This window comes from Ranitomeya imitator, chromosome 8, assembly GCF_032444005.1.
Source record: "Ranitomeya imitator isolate aRanImi1 chromosome 8, aRanImi1.pri, whole genome shotgun sequence".
NCBI lineage: Eukaryota > Metazoa > Chordata > Amphibia > Anura > Dendrobatidae > Ranitomeya > Ranitomeya imitator.
The window spans coordinates 72,768,342-72,782,866 of NC_091289.1; positions in this window are offsets into that span (position 1 = coordinate 72,768,342).

Here is a 14,525-nt window from a genome sequence, read left to right on the forward strand (position 1 = left end):
GACATTAAGTTTTGCCCCCTTTATCTGAGAGATTAGTTTGACAGTCTGCTCCTCCTGTCTAGGATCCTGACACCGTGCAATGTTGTGGTTTTTCTTTTTTTGGCATCATTGCCTTTTAATCTTTTTTGTTTCTGTATGTATGATTTTAATTGTGTTTATTCTGGTATTAATATTTATTTCTTCTCCCATGCTCCTTAGTATATTATCATAAAGGACTGTTGTGGCTGTGTATCACCTTGCAATACCTACCGATTCGTCTCTCTTTCGGCTTTCCTGGTTGGCTTCGGATGTGCATCATTCCATGATGATCGAGTGCCCCTGTGGAAAACGGACATAACAAGATTTATGAACTACCATTAAAACATATCTATATGGACTAATTACTTGTGGACTAAATGTAATTTGCGAGATAAGAATGAACCTTTGCTTGGTCTACAGTGCCGCTCATTTATGTGATGTGCTGTACTCCAATATGAATTTTTCCGGAATGTTATGTGTGTCAAGGTCTTTAGGGATACGCCACAGTTGTAACTGTGGGGTAGAGATAGGGAACCATTGGGTTTTTTTTTTTTTTGTTTTTTTTTTTTTTTAGCACTGATGACACTTAATTATATTTTTATTGTGATATCACGGTTTTACGTATTTTTCGGTACTGATATTACCGTTCCACTACATTTTTTGCACTGTTCTCACGGATATATGTGCATATTTTTGGTAGATGACTATGATCAACGACTTGCCTCTGCACATGTATGTCTATGAGATCTGGGGTTGATATTATATGTGCAGATATGCACTCTTAACACTTTTTGAGGTCATTTTGTGATATTATTCACACGTGCATTGGATCTACTTTTGTGGATCCAATTTTATCTTGTTTTTTTGGGTCACGCTTTTCTGTTCTTTTTTGTTTTGTCTTGTTACTATCTATATTTTTATATTTTTGTCACCCATAGACTGTAATATGACCTATTTTAAATATATTGTCCGTATTTCCATATATTGTCTTATTTATTGATCGTATTGAGGTTTGTTTATGCATGTTCGGGATTTATATAAGAGGGGACCCATCACCTACCATTATTTGGGTATGTGGAAACGGAAGATGTCCCTGTCTCCATTTTTGAGAGACCTGTAGTCCATCTATGGAGTGTGTTGACCGGGGCGCATGCGCCTTGGTGTCCCGGGGTGTGGCCGGTGATGGTGCGCGTCATGTGTGGAGGACGGACTGGTGGGCGGGGTCTCCTTCCGTATGTGGCCGCACGGTCGGGGACCCTGTGCTCGCCATGTCGTCGGCCACTATGGGCGCGCCTACCGTTTCCGGCCGGCCCTGTGATCGCCGATGATGTGTGCGCCCCTTTGTAAAAACCACGAGAGGTATTACTACCATACGGGACTACAGATACCGACAGGCAATGCGGTTGTGTCACATGTCCATGACTTCCTTTTGGTATAGGATCATGTGACACAAGTAAATAACTTGGTGATTGGTCCATTGTGGTTTATAAGGAGCATTCTGGGAGTATGATGCCACTTCCCCTGACGAAGGCACGCCGCCGAAACGCGCGTAGGGGCTGTGGCACCATCTCCTGGACATCAGCAAGAACTAACATCTTCGTGTAAGTATACTGGCATATACTACCTTTATAATTATGGATATTATTGAGTAGGAGCATTTAGATGTGCCATCTTGGCCGATAGGTTACTTTAAGGATTGCTCTTGAAATTTATTAGATGGATATGTGCCAGGGGTACAAACACATTGTTATGTGGACTATTGGTAACTAGGAATGCTGTCTGTCCAGGAGGGGTGCCACATATATTTTCTTGGCTCACATTTTGAGCACTTTGGTGGCTACCAGATTTTTTAATATTTATGCTTGTTTGTGGTTTTCAGTATATATTTTTTGTTTTTATATTTGTTTCTAATAAAGAATTTGTTCTTAATACGCATTCCCTTTATATGGTTTTTCTTGTATATCTAGCGTAGAACATGTGCAAACTATGTTAATTATGTGGACGCAATATTATACATATTTAGCGTCTGTTAGATTTGGGGTATGTGTTAGGCTTTTTGATTCACAAAGAGGATGCATTGCAGGCGGAGCCTGATGAGATGGAGCAAGGAACCATACAGGGGGATTACACACAGCCCAGTCTCATCTCATTCGAACGTGGATTGGGTAACAATGAGGAAGAGGAGGAGGAGGAAGAACAGGAGCTAGTTTCATGCGCCATAGACGGTACTACTTGCACAACTGTCATACCGTCTGTTCAGCGTGGATGGCCTGAGGACAGGTAGGGGGAGGAGGAGAGCATGGGCAGTCTTGCTCTTGGTGAGGACACGGAAGTCTTGCCTGTTAGCAGTCTGGCATGCATGGCTGATTTATGTTACACTGCCTTTCCCGTGACCCTCGCGTTCTCAAAATTTTGAGTGACAGTCATTTCTGGTTGGTGACACTTTTAGACCCATGCTACAAGGAGAACTTTTTTATTCTTATTCCTGAGGCGGACAGGTCTACTAAAATGGGGCAGTACCAGAAGGCCCTTGTTGTGGAATTATTAAAAAAACGCTGGCGGCAGAGGTCACAGTTGGTTGGACAACCAAGGAGTACAGGCAAGAGAGACACAACTCCAATTCAGCAGTGTCAGGGGAACAGTTTTCTCAGACCCTCCCATCGCACAGGCCTTGAGGTGCGGGGTACTCTCACAGGGAGTGCAAAGTTTGAGAACATGCTGAGGGAGTACCTTGCTGACCGGACCAACGTCCTCCGTGATTCCTCTGTGCCTTATAATTATTGGGTATCCAAGCATGGCATGAACTGGCTCTCTACACCTTGGAGGTCCTGGCCTGCCCTGCCACTAGCGTTTTGTCAGAGCGGGTTTTTAGTGCCGCAGGTGGAATTATAACTGATAAGCACATCCGCCTGTCAACTGAAAATGCTGATAGGCTGACTATAATAAAAATGAACAAGGGCTGGATTGGGCCAGACTTCTCAACATCACCAAATGATAACAGCGTAACATAAACTCAAATCCAGTGTCTATTTTGGGAGGTCTATTCCCATGCACCTCTGCACACCCACACATTGGTATACGCTTCCTGATTTTGGCTATTTGCTGTTGTACTCCTCCTTTTCCTCATCCTCCACCACCATATCACCAGGGTGACCGTGGTCCATGGTGCAACACGCACATAATTTTTTTAAAGGGTGTTTATGATGCTCATAAAAAAAATTGTTATACAGTATGTTTATGTATACCCCAGGGGTAAATGTTTATCAGCCCATATATTCACTGCATAGGCAAACACTATGGGAGACCCACTTCCTAATAATGGGAACATTTTTTCATGAGGCCTTTCTCTACGTCTTTTCAAAGGGCACTGGAGTGCCTCCGAATTTTTGGCAGCCGTTGCTTCACTGCATAGGAAAACACTATGGGAGACCACTTCCTAATAATGGGAACATTATTTCATGAGGCCCTCTGACCTCTACATCTCTTCCAAGGAGCATTGGAGTTCCTCCAAATTTTTGGCAGCCCTTGTGAGTCACCCGCCAGGGCGTGGGGTACTCAGCACCGGGTCCGGTCGCACTTAAAGGGGATGTCACGGTGGCTGCGACCCGGTCCAAGGCCATGGGCGCCCAATTAAAGGGAAAGGTCTTTTAAGGGTTTAATAAAGTTTGTTTGTGACACCACCTGTGGTATTCAGTCAGTAGGGACCGACGCTGCTTAAAGAGCTCCACTGGGGTGATGGTATGGCAGCTGGATGGTTGTTATGACCTGGTGGTCAGGACAATAATGGACCTGGTGGTTAAGAGCACACGGAATGACCTGATAGTTACTGATAATAAAGGACGAGCTCTGGGACGTGGGAACTCTGCTGACCGCAATCCCTAATCCTATCAAACACACTAGAAATAGCCGTGGATTGCGCCTAACGCTCCCTATGCAACTCGGCACAGCCTAAGGAACTAGCTAGCCCTGAAGATAGAAAAATAAAGCCTACCTTGCCTCAGAGAAATTCCCCAAAGGAAAAGGCAGCCCCCCACATATAATGACTGTGAGTAAAGATGAAATTACAAACACAGAGATGAAATAGATTTAGCAAAGTGAGGCCCGACTTACTGAACAGACCGAGGATAGGAAAGGTTACTTTGTGGTCAGCACAAAAACCTACAAAAGGACCACGCAGAGGGCGCAAAAAAGACCCTCCGCACCGGCTCACGGTGCGGAGGCGCTCCCTCTGCGTCCCAGAGCTTCCAGCAAGCAAGACAACAATCAAAATAGCAAGCTGGACAGAAAAATAGCAAACCAAAGAAATACAAGCTGGAACTTAGCTTCTGCTGGGAAGACAGGTCACAAGAACGATCCAGGAGTGAACTAGACCAATACTGGAACATTGACAGGTGGCATGGAGCAAAGATCTAAGTGGAGTTAAATAGAGCAGCCCGCTAACGAATTAACCTCGTCACCTGTAGAAGGAAACTCAGAAACACCCACCAGAGGAAGTCCATGGACAGAACCAGCCGAAGTACCATTCATGACCACAGGAGGGAGCCCGACAACAGAATTCACAACAGTACCCCCCCCTTGAGGAGGGGTCACCGAACCCTCACCAGAGCCCCCAGGCCGACCAGGATGAGCCAAATGAAAGGCACGAACCAGATCGGCAGCATGAACATCAGAGGCAAAAACCCAGGAATTATCTTCCTGACCATAACCCTTCCACTTGACCAGGTACTGGAGTTTCCGTCTCGAAACATGAGAATCCAAAATCTTCTCCACCACATACTCCAACTCCCCCCCAACCAACACCGGGGCAGGAGGATCAACGGATGGAACCACAGGCGCCACGTATCTCCGCAATAACGACCTATGGAACACATTATGGATGGCAAAAGAAGCAGGAAGGGCCAAACGAAATGACACAGGATTGATAACCTCAGAAATCTTATACGGACCAATGAAACGAGGCTTAAACTTAGGAGAGGAAACCTTCATAGGAACATAACGAGACGACAACCAAACCAAATCCCCAACACGAAGTCGGGGACCAACACAGCGCCGGCGGTTAGCGAAACGTTGAGCCTTCTCCTGGGACAATGTCAAATTGTCCACCACATGAGTCCAAATCTGCTGCAACCTATCCACCACAGTATCTACACCAGGACAGTCCGAAGACTCAACCTGCCCTGAAGAGAAACGAGGATGGAAACCAGAATTGCAGAAAAACGGCGAAACCAAAGTAGCCGAGCTGGCCCGATTATTAAGGGCGAACTCAGCCAACGGCAAAAAGGACACCCAATCATCCTGATCAGCAGAAACAAAGCATCTCAGATATGTTTCCAAAGTTTGATTAGTTCGTTTGGTTTGGCCATTTGTCTGAGGATGGAAAGCCGAGGAAAAAGACAAATCAATGCCCATCCTAGCACAAAAGGAACGCCAAAACCTCGAAACAAACTGGGAACCTCTGTCAGAAACGATGTTCTCCGGGATACCATGTAAACGAACCACATGCTGGAAAAATAATGGCACCAAATCAGAGGAGGAAGGCAATTTAGACAAAGGTACCAAATGGACCATCTTAGAAAAGCGATCACAAACCACCCAAATGACCGACATCTTTTGAGAGACGGGGAGATCCGAAATAAAATCCATAGAAATATGCGTCCAGGGCCTCTTCGGGACCGGCAAGGGCAAAAGCAACCCACTGGCACGAGAACAGCAGGGCTTAGCCCAAGCACAAGTCCCACAGGACTGCACAAAAGAACGCACATCCCGTGACAAAGACGGCCACCAAAAGGATCTAGCCACCAAATCTCTGGTACCAAAGATTCCAGGATGCCCAGCCAACACTGAACAATGAATCTTAGAGATAACTCTACTAGTCCATCTATCAGGGACAAACAGTTTCTCTGCTGGGCAACGGTCAGGTCTATCAGCCTGAAATTTTTGCAGCACCCGCCGCAAATCAGGGGAGATGGCAGACAAAATTACCCCCTCTTTGAGAATACCCGCCGGCTCAGGAACACCCGGAGAGTGTTCACATTCACATTCTTAGAGCCCGGAAGGTACGAAACCACAAAATCAAAATGGGAGAAAAATAACGACCATCGAGCCTGTCTCGGATTCAACCGTTTGGCAGACTCAAGATAAGTCAAATTCTTGTGATCTGTCAAGACCACCACGCGATGCTTGGCTCCTTCAAGCCAATGACGCCACTCCTCGAATGCCCACTTCATGGCCAACAACTCACGATTACCAACATCATAGTTACGCTCAGCAGGTGAAAACTTTCTAGAAAAGAAAGCACATGGCTTCATCACCGAGCCATCAGAACTTCTTTGCGACAAAACAGCCCCTGCTCCAATCTCAGAAGCATCAACCTCAACCTGAAACAGGAGCGAAACATCTGGCTGGCACAACACAGGGGCAGAAGAAAAACGACGCTTCAACTCCTGAAAAGCCTCTACAGGTGCAGAAGACCAATTGACCACATCAGCACCCTTCTTGGTCAAATCAGTCAACGGTTTAGCAACAGTAGAAAAATTAGCGATGAAGCGCCGATAAAAATTAGCAAAGCCCAGGAACTTTTGCAGGCTCTTCACAGATGTCGGCTGAGTCCAATCGTAAATGGCCTGGACTTTAACAGGGTCCATCTCGATAGTAGAAGGGGAAAAAATGAACCCCAAAAATGAAACCTTCTGAACTCCAAAGAGACACTTTGACCCCTTCACAAACAAGGAATTCGCACGAAGGACCTGGAACACCATTCTGACCTGCTTCACATGAGACTCCCAATCATCCGAAAAGACCAAAATATCATCCAAATACACAATCAGGAATTTATCCAGGTACTCTCGGAAGATGTCATGCATAAAGGACTGAAATACTGATGGAGCATTGGAAAGCCCGAATGGCATAACCAGGTACTCAAAATGGCCCTCGGGCTTATTAAATGCTGTTTTCCATTCATCGCCTTGTTTAATACGCACAAGATTATACGCCCCTCGAAGATCTATCTTGGTGAACCAACTAGCCCCTTTAATACGAGCAAACAAATCAGACAGCAACGGCAAAGGATACTGAAATTTGACTGTAATTTTATTAAGAAGGCGGTAATCAATACAAGGTCTCAAAGAACCATCCTTCTTGGCCACAAAAAAAGAACCCTGCTCCTAACGGTGATGACGACGGGCGAATATGGCCTTTCTCCAAGGATTCCTTTATATAACTCCGCATAGCGGCGTGTTCTGGCACAGGCGAATTGAACAATCGGCCCTTAGGAAACTTACTACCAGGAACCAAATTAATTGCACAATCGCAATCCCTATGAGGAGGTAGGGCACTGGCTTTGGGCTCATCAAATACATCCCGATAATCCGGAACTTCAGAAGGAGTGGAAGACGAAATAGACAAAAATGGAACATCACCATGTACCCCCTGGCAACCCCAGCTGGACACAGACATAGATTTCCAGTCCAATACTGGATTATGAACCTGTAGCCATGGCAACCCCAAAACGACCACATCATGCAGATTATGCAACACCAGAAAGCGGATATCCTCCTAATGTGCAGGAGCCATGCACATGGTCAATTGGGTCCAGTACTGAGGCTTATTCTTGGCCAAAGGCGTAGCATCAATTCCTCTCAATGGAATAGGATACTGCAAGGGCTCCAAGAAAAAACCACAGCGCCTAGCATACTCCAAGTCCATCAAATTCAGGGCAGCGCCTGAATCCACAAATGCCATAACAGAATAGGATGACAAAGAGCAAATCAGAGTAACGGACAATAGAAATTTAGACTGTACCGTACCAATGGTGGCAGACCTAGCGAACCGCTTAGTGCGCTTAGGACAATCGGAGATAGCATGAGTGGAATCACCACAGTAAAAACATAGCCCATTCCGACGTCTGTGTTCTTGCCGTTCAGCTCTGGTCAAAGTCCTATCACATTGCATAGGCTCAGGCCCATGCTCAGATAGTACCGCCAAATGGTGCACAGCTTTACGCTCACGCAAGCGTCGATCGATCTGAATGGCCAAGGACATAGACTCATTCAGACCAGCAGGCATGGGAAATCCCACCATGACATCCTTAAGGGCTTCAGAGAGACCCTTTCTGAAGATTGCTGCCAGGGCACATTCATTCCACTGAGTGAGCACAGACCACTTTCTAAACTTCTGACAATATATCTCCGCTTCATCCTGACCCTGACACAGAGCCAGCAAGATTTTCTCTGCCTGATCCACTGAATTAGGTTCGTCATAAAGCAATCCAAGCGCCAGGAAAAACGCATCCACATCACGCAATGCCGGATCTCCTGGCGCAAGGGAAAATGCCCAATCTTGAGGGTCACCACGTAACAAAGAAATAAAGATCTTTACTTGTTGAACAGGGTCACCTGAGGAGCGAGGTTTCAAGGCAAGAAACAATTTACAGTTATTTTTGAAATTCAAGAACTTAGATCTATCACCAAAAAACAAATCAGGAATTGGAATCCTAGGCTCTGACATCGGATCCTGAACCACAAAATCTTGAATGTTTTGTACCCTTGTAGTGAGATTATCCATCCAAGAGGACAGACCTTGAATGTCCATGTTTACACCTGTGTCCTGAACCACCCAGAGGTAAAGGGGAAAAGAGAGACAAAACACAGTGCAAAGAAAAAAAAATGGTCTCAGAACTTCTCTTATCCCTCTATTGAGATGCATTAGTACTTTGGGCCACCTGTACTGTTATGACCTGGTGGTCAGGACAATAATGGACCTGGTGGTTAAGAGCACACGGAATGACCTGATAGTTTCTGATAATAAGGACGAGCTCTGGGACGTGGGAACTCTGCTGACCGCAATCCCTAATCCTATCAAACACACTAGAAATAGCCGTGGATTGCGCCTAACGCTCCCTGTTGTGAATTCTGTGGCCAAGCTCCCTCCTGTGGTCGTGAGTGGTACTTCGGCTGGTTCTGTCTATGAGCTTCCTTTGGTGGATGAGAGTGGTACTGCGGCTTCTGAGTTTCCTTCCTCAGGTGATGAGGTTAAGTCGTTAGGTGCTGCTCTATTTAACTCCACCTGGTGCTTTGATCCTGGCCTCCAGTCAATGTTCTAGTATTGGTCTTGCTTCCTCCTGGATCGTTCCTGTGGCCTGTCTATCCTGCATAAGCTAAGTTCTGCTTGTGTTACTTTTGTTTGCTATATTTTCTGTCCAGCTTGCTATATTGGTTTTTCTTGCTTGCTGGAAGCTCTGAGACGCAGAGGGAGCACCTCCGTACCGTTAGTCGGTGCAGAGGGTCTTTTTGCCCCTCTGCGTGGTTGTTTGTAGGTTTTTGTGTTGACCACAAAGCTATCTTTCCTATCCTCGGTCTATTCAGTAAGTCGGGCCTCACTTTGCTAAATCTATTTCATCTCTGTGTTTGTATTTTCATCTTTACTCACAGTCATTATATGTGGGGGGCTGCCTTTTCCTTTGGGGAATTTCTCTGAGGCAAGGTAGGCTTATTTTTCTATCTTCAGGGCTAGTTAGTTTCTCAGGCTGTGCCGAGTTGCATAGGGAGCGTTAGGCGCAATCCACGGCTACCTCTAGTGTGGTGTGATAGGATTAGGGATTGCAGTCAGCAGAGTTCCCACGTCTCAGAGCTCGTCCTATGTTTTTGGTAATTGTCAGGTCACTTTGTGTGCTCTGAACTTCAAGGTCCATTGTGGTTCTGAATTACCTGTTCATAACAGTACTGGAGGCCCAAAGTACTAATGCTTCTCAATAGAGGGAAAAGAGAAGTTCTGAGACCATTTTTTTTTCTTTGCACTGTGTTCTGTCTTTCTTTTCCCCTTTACATCAGGGTGGTTCAGAACACAGGTGTGGACATGGACATTCAGGGTCTGTCCTCTTTGATGGATAATCTCACTATAAGTGTACAGAACATTCAAGATTTAGTGGTTCAGAATCCTATGTTAGAACCTAAAATTCCTATTCCTGAGTTATTTTCTGGAGATAGAGCTAAGTTTTTGAATTTTAAAAATAATTGTAAACTATTTCTGGCTTTGAAACCCCGCTCCTATGGTGACCCAGTTCAACAAGTTAAGATCATTATTTCTTTATTACGTGGCGACCCTCAAGACTGGGCATTTTCCCTTGCGCCAGGAGATCCTGCATTATGTAATATTGATGCATTTTTTCTGGCGCTCGGATTGCTGTATGACGAACCTAATTCAGTGGATCAGGCAGAGAAAAATTTGTTGGCTCTGTGTCAGGGTCAGGATGAGATAGAGATTTATTGTCAGAAGTTTAGAAAGTGGTCCGTGCTCACTCAATGGAATGAATGTGCGCTGGCAGCTATTTTCAGAAAGGGTCTCTCTGAAGCCCTTAAGGATGTCATGGTGGGATTTCCTATGCCTGCTGGTCTGAATGAGTCTATGTTTTTGGCCATTCAGATCGGTCGATGCTTGCGTGAGCGTAAATCAGTGCACCATTTGGCGGTATTATCTGAGCATAAACCTGAGCCTATGCAGTGCGATAGGACTTTGACCAGAGCTGAAAGGCAAGAACACAGACGTCAGAATGGGCTGTGTTTCTACTGTGGTGATTCCACTCATGCTATCTCCGATTGTCCTAAGCGCACTAAGCGGTTCGCTAGGTCCGCCACCATTGGTACAGTACAGTCAAAATTTCTTTTGTCCGTTACTTTGATCTGCTCTTTGTCTTCCTATTCTGTCATGGCATTTCTGGATTCAGGCGCTGCCCTGAATTTGATGGACTTGGAGTTTGCTAGGCGCTGTGGGTTTGTCTTGGAGCCCTTGCAGTGTCCTATTCCATTGAGAGGAATTGATGCTACGCCTTTGGCCAAGAATAAGCCTCAGTATTGGACCCAGCTGACCATGTGCATGGCTCCTGCGCACCAGGAGGATATTCGCTTTCTGGTGTTGCATAATCTGCATGATGTGGTCGTGTTGGGGTTGCCATGGCTACAAGTCCATAACCCAGTATTAGATTGGAAATCTATGTCTGTGTCCAGCTGGGGTTGTCAGGGGGTACATGGTGATGTTCCATTTCTGTCTATCTCATCATCCACCCCTTCTGAGGTCCCAGAGTTCTTGTCTGATTACCGGGATGTATTCGATGAGCCCAAGTCCAATGCCCTACCTCCGCATAGGGATTTGATTCCTGGTAGTAAGCTTCCTAAGGGTCGACTGTTTAATTTATCTGTACCTGAGCACGCCGCTATGCGGAGTTACGTGAAGGAGTCTTTGGAGAAGGGTCATATTCGCCCGTCATCGTCGCCATTGGGAGCGGGGTTCTTTTTTGTGGCCAAGAAGGATGGTTCGCTGAGACCTTGTATTGATTACCGCCTTCTAAATAAAATTACGGTCAAATTTCAGTACCCCTTGCCGCTGCTGTCTGATTTGTTTGCTCGGATTAAGGGGGCTAGTTGGTTCACCAAGATAGATCTTCGTGGTGCGTATAATCTTGTGCGTATTAAACGGGGCGATGAATGGAAAACAGCATTTAATACGCCCGAAGGCCATTTTGAGTACCTGGTTATGCCATTCGGGCTTTCTAATGCTCCATCAGTGTTTCAGTCCTTTATGCATGACATCTTCCGAGAGTACCTGGATAAATTCCTGATTGTATACTTAGATGATATTTTGGTCTTCTCGGATGATTGGGAGTCTCATGTGAAGCAGGTCAGAATGGTGTTCCAGGTCCTTCGTGCTAATTCTTTGTTTGTGAAGGGGTCCAAGTGTCTCTTTGGTGTTCAGAAGGTTTCATTTTTGGGGTTCATTTTTTCTCCTTCTACTATCGAGATGGACCCTGTTAAAGTTCAAGCCATTTATGATTGGACTCAGCCAACATCTCTGAAGAGTCTGCAGAAGTTCCTGGGCTTTGCTAATTTTTATCGTCGCTTCATCAATAATTTTTCTAGTATTGCTAAACCGTTGACTGATTTAACCAAGAAGGGTGCTGATGTGGTCAACTGGTCTTCTGCTGCTGTGGAAGCTTTTCAGGAGTTGAAGCGTCGTTTTTCTTCTGCCTCTGTGTTGTGCCAACCAGATGTTTCGCTTCCGTTCCAGGTCGAGGTTGATGCTTCTGAAATTGGAGCAGGAGCTGTTTTGTCGCAGAGAAGTTCTGATTGCTCGGTGATGAAACCATGCGCCTTCTTTTCCAGGAAATTTTCACCTGCTGAGCGAAATTATGATGTTTGCAATCGAGAGTTCCTAGCCATGAAGTGGGCATTCGAGGAGTGGCGTCATTGGCTTGAAGGAGCTAAGCATCGCGTGGTGGTCTTGACTGATCACAAAAACTTGACTTATCTCGAGTCTGCCAAACGGTTGAATCCTAGAGAGGCTCGTTGGTCGCTGTTTTTCTCCCGTTTTGACTTTGTGGTTTCGTACCTTCCGGGCTCTAAAACTGTGAAGGCGGATGCCCTGTCTAGGAGTTTTGTGCCCGATTCTCCGGGTTTGCCTGAGCCGGCGGGTATTCTCAAAGAGGGGGTAATTTTGTCTCCCATCTCCCCTGATTTGCGGTGGGTGCTGCAAAAATTTCAGGCTAATAGACCTGACCGTTGCCCAGCGGAGAAACTGTTTGTCCCTGATAGGTGGACGAATAAAGTTATCTCTGAGGTTCATTGTTCGGTGTTGGCTGGTCATCCTGGAATCTTTGGTACCAGAGATTTGGTGGCTAGATCCTTTTGGTGGCCGTCTCTGTCGCGGGATGTGCGTTCTTTTGTGCAGTCCTGTGGGATTTGTGCTCGGGCTAAGCCCTGTTGTTCTCGTGCCAGTGGGTTGCTTTTGCCCTTGCCGGTCCCGAAGAGGCCTTGGACACATATCTCTATGGATTTTATTTCGGATCTTCCCGTCTCTCAAAGAATGTCGGTCATTTGGGTGGTTTGTGATCGCTTCTCTAAGATGGTCCATTTGGTGCCCTTGTCTAAATTGCCTTCCTCCTCTGATTTGGTGCCATTGTTTTTCCAGCATGTGGTTCGTTTACATGGCATTCCAGAGAACATTGTTCTGACAGAGGTTCCCAGTTTGTTTCGAGGTTTTGGCGAGCCTTTTGTGCTAGGATGGGCATTGATTTGTCTTTTTCCTCGGCTTTCCATCCTCAGACAAATGGCCAGAGTGAACGAACCAATCAGACCTTGGAAACATATCTGAGATGTTTTGTTTCTGCTGATCAGGATGATTGGGTGTCCTTTTTGCCTTTGGCTGAGTTCGCCCTTAATAATCGGGCCAGCTCGGCTACTTTGGTTTCGCCGTTTTTCTGCAATTCTGGGTTCCACCCTCGTTTCTCTTCAGGGCAGGTTGAGTCTTCGGACTGTCCTGGTGTGGATACTGTGGTGGATAGGTTGCAGCAGATTTGGACTCATGTAGTGGACAATTTGACTTTGTCCCAGGAGAAGGCTCAACGTTTCGCTAACCGCAGGCGCTGTGTGGGTCCCCGACTTCGTGTTGGGGATTTGGTTTGGTTGTCATCTCGTTATATTCCTATGAAGGTTTCCTCTCCTAAATTTAAGCCTCGTTTCATTGGTCCATATAGGATTTCTGAGGTTCTTAATCCTGTGTCTTTTCGTTTGACTCTTCCAGCTTCTTTTTCCATCCATAACGTGTTCCATAGGTCATTGTTGCGGAGATACGTGGCACCTGTGGTTCCATCTATTGATCCTCCTGCTCCGGTTTTGGTTGAAGGGGAATTGGAGTATATAGTGGAGAAGATTTTGGATTCTCGTGTTTCGAGACGGAAACTCCAGTATCTGGTTAAGTGGAAAGGTTATGGTCAGGAAGATAATTCCTGGGTCTTTGCCTCTGATGTTCATGCTGCCAATCTGGTTCGTGCCTTTCATGTGGCTCATCCTGGTCGGCCTGGGGGCTCTGGTGAGGGTTCGGTGACCCCTCCTCAAGGGGGGGTACTGTTGTGAATTCTGTGGCCAAGCTCCCTCCTGTGGTCGTGAGTGGTACTTCGGCTGGTTCTGTCTGTGAGCTTCCTTTGGTGGATGAGAGTGGTACTGCGGCTTCTGAGTTTCCTTCCTCAGGTGATGAGGTTAAGTCGTTAGGTGCTGCTCTATTTAACTCCACCTGGTGTTTTGATCCTGGCCTTCAGTCAATGTTCTAGTATTGGTCTTGCTTCCTCCTGGATCGTTCCTGTGGCCTGTCTATCCTGCATAAGCCAAGTTCTGCTTGTGTTACTTTTGTTTGCTATATTTTCTGTCCAGCTTGCTATATTGGTTTTTCTTGCTTGCTGGAAGCTCTGAGACGCAGAGGGAGCACCTCCGTACCGTTAGTAGGTGCGGAGGGTCTTTTTGCCCCTCTGCGTGGTTGTTTGTAGGTTTTTGTGTTGACCACAAAGCTATCTTTCCTATCCTCGGTCTATTCAGTAAGTCGGGCCTCACTTTGCTAAATCTATTTCATCTCTGTGTTTGTATTTTCATCTTTACTCACAGTCATTATATGTGGGGGGCTGCCTTTTCCTTTGGGGAATTTCTCTGAGGCAAGGTAGGCTTATTTTTCTATTTTCAGGGCTAGTT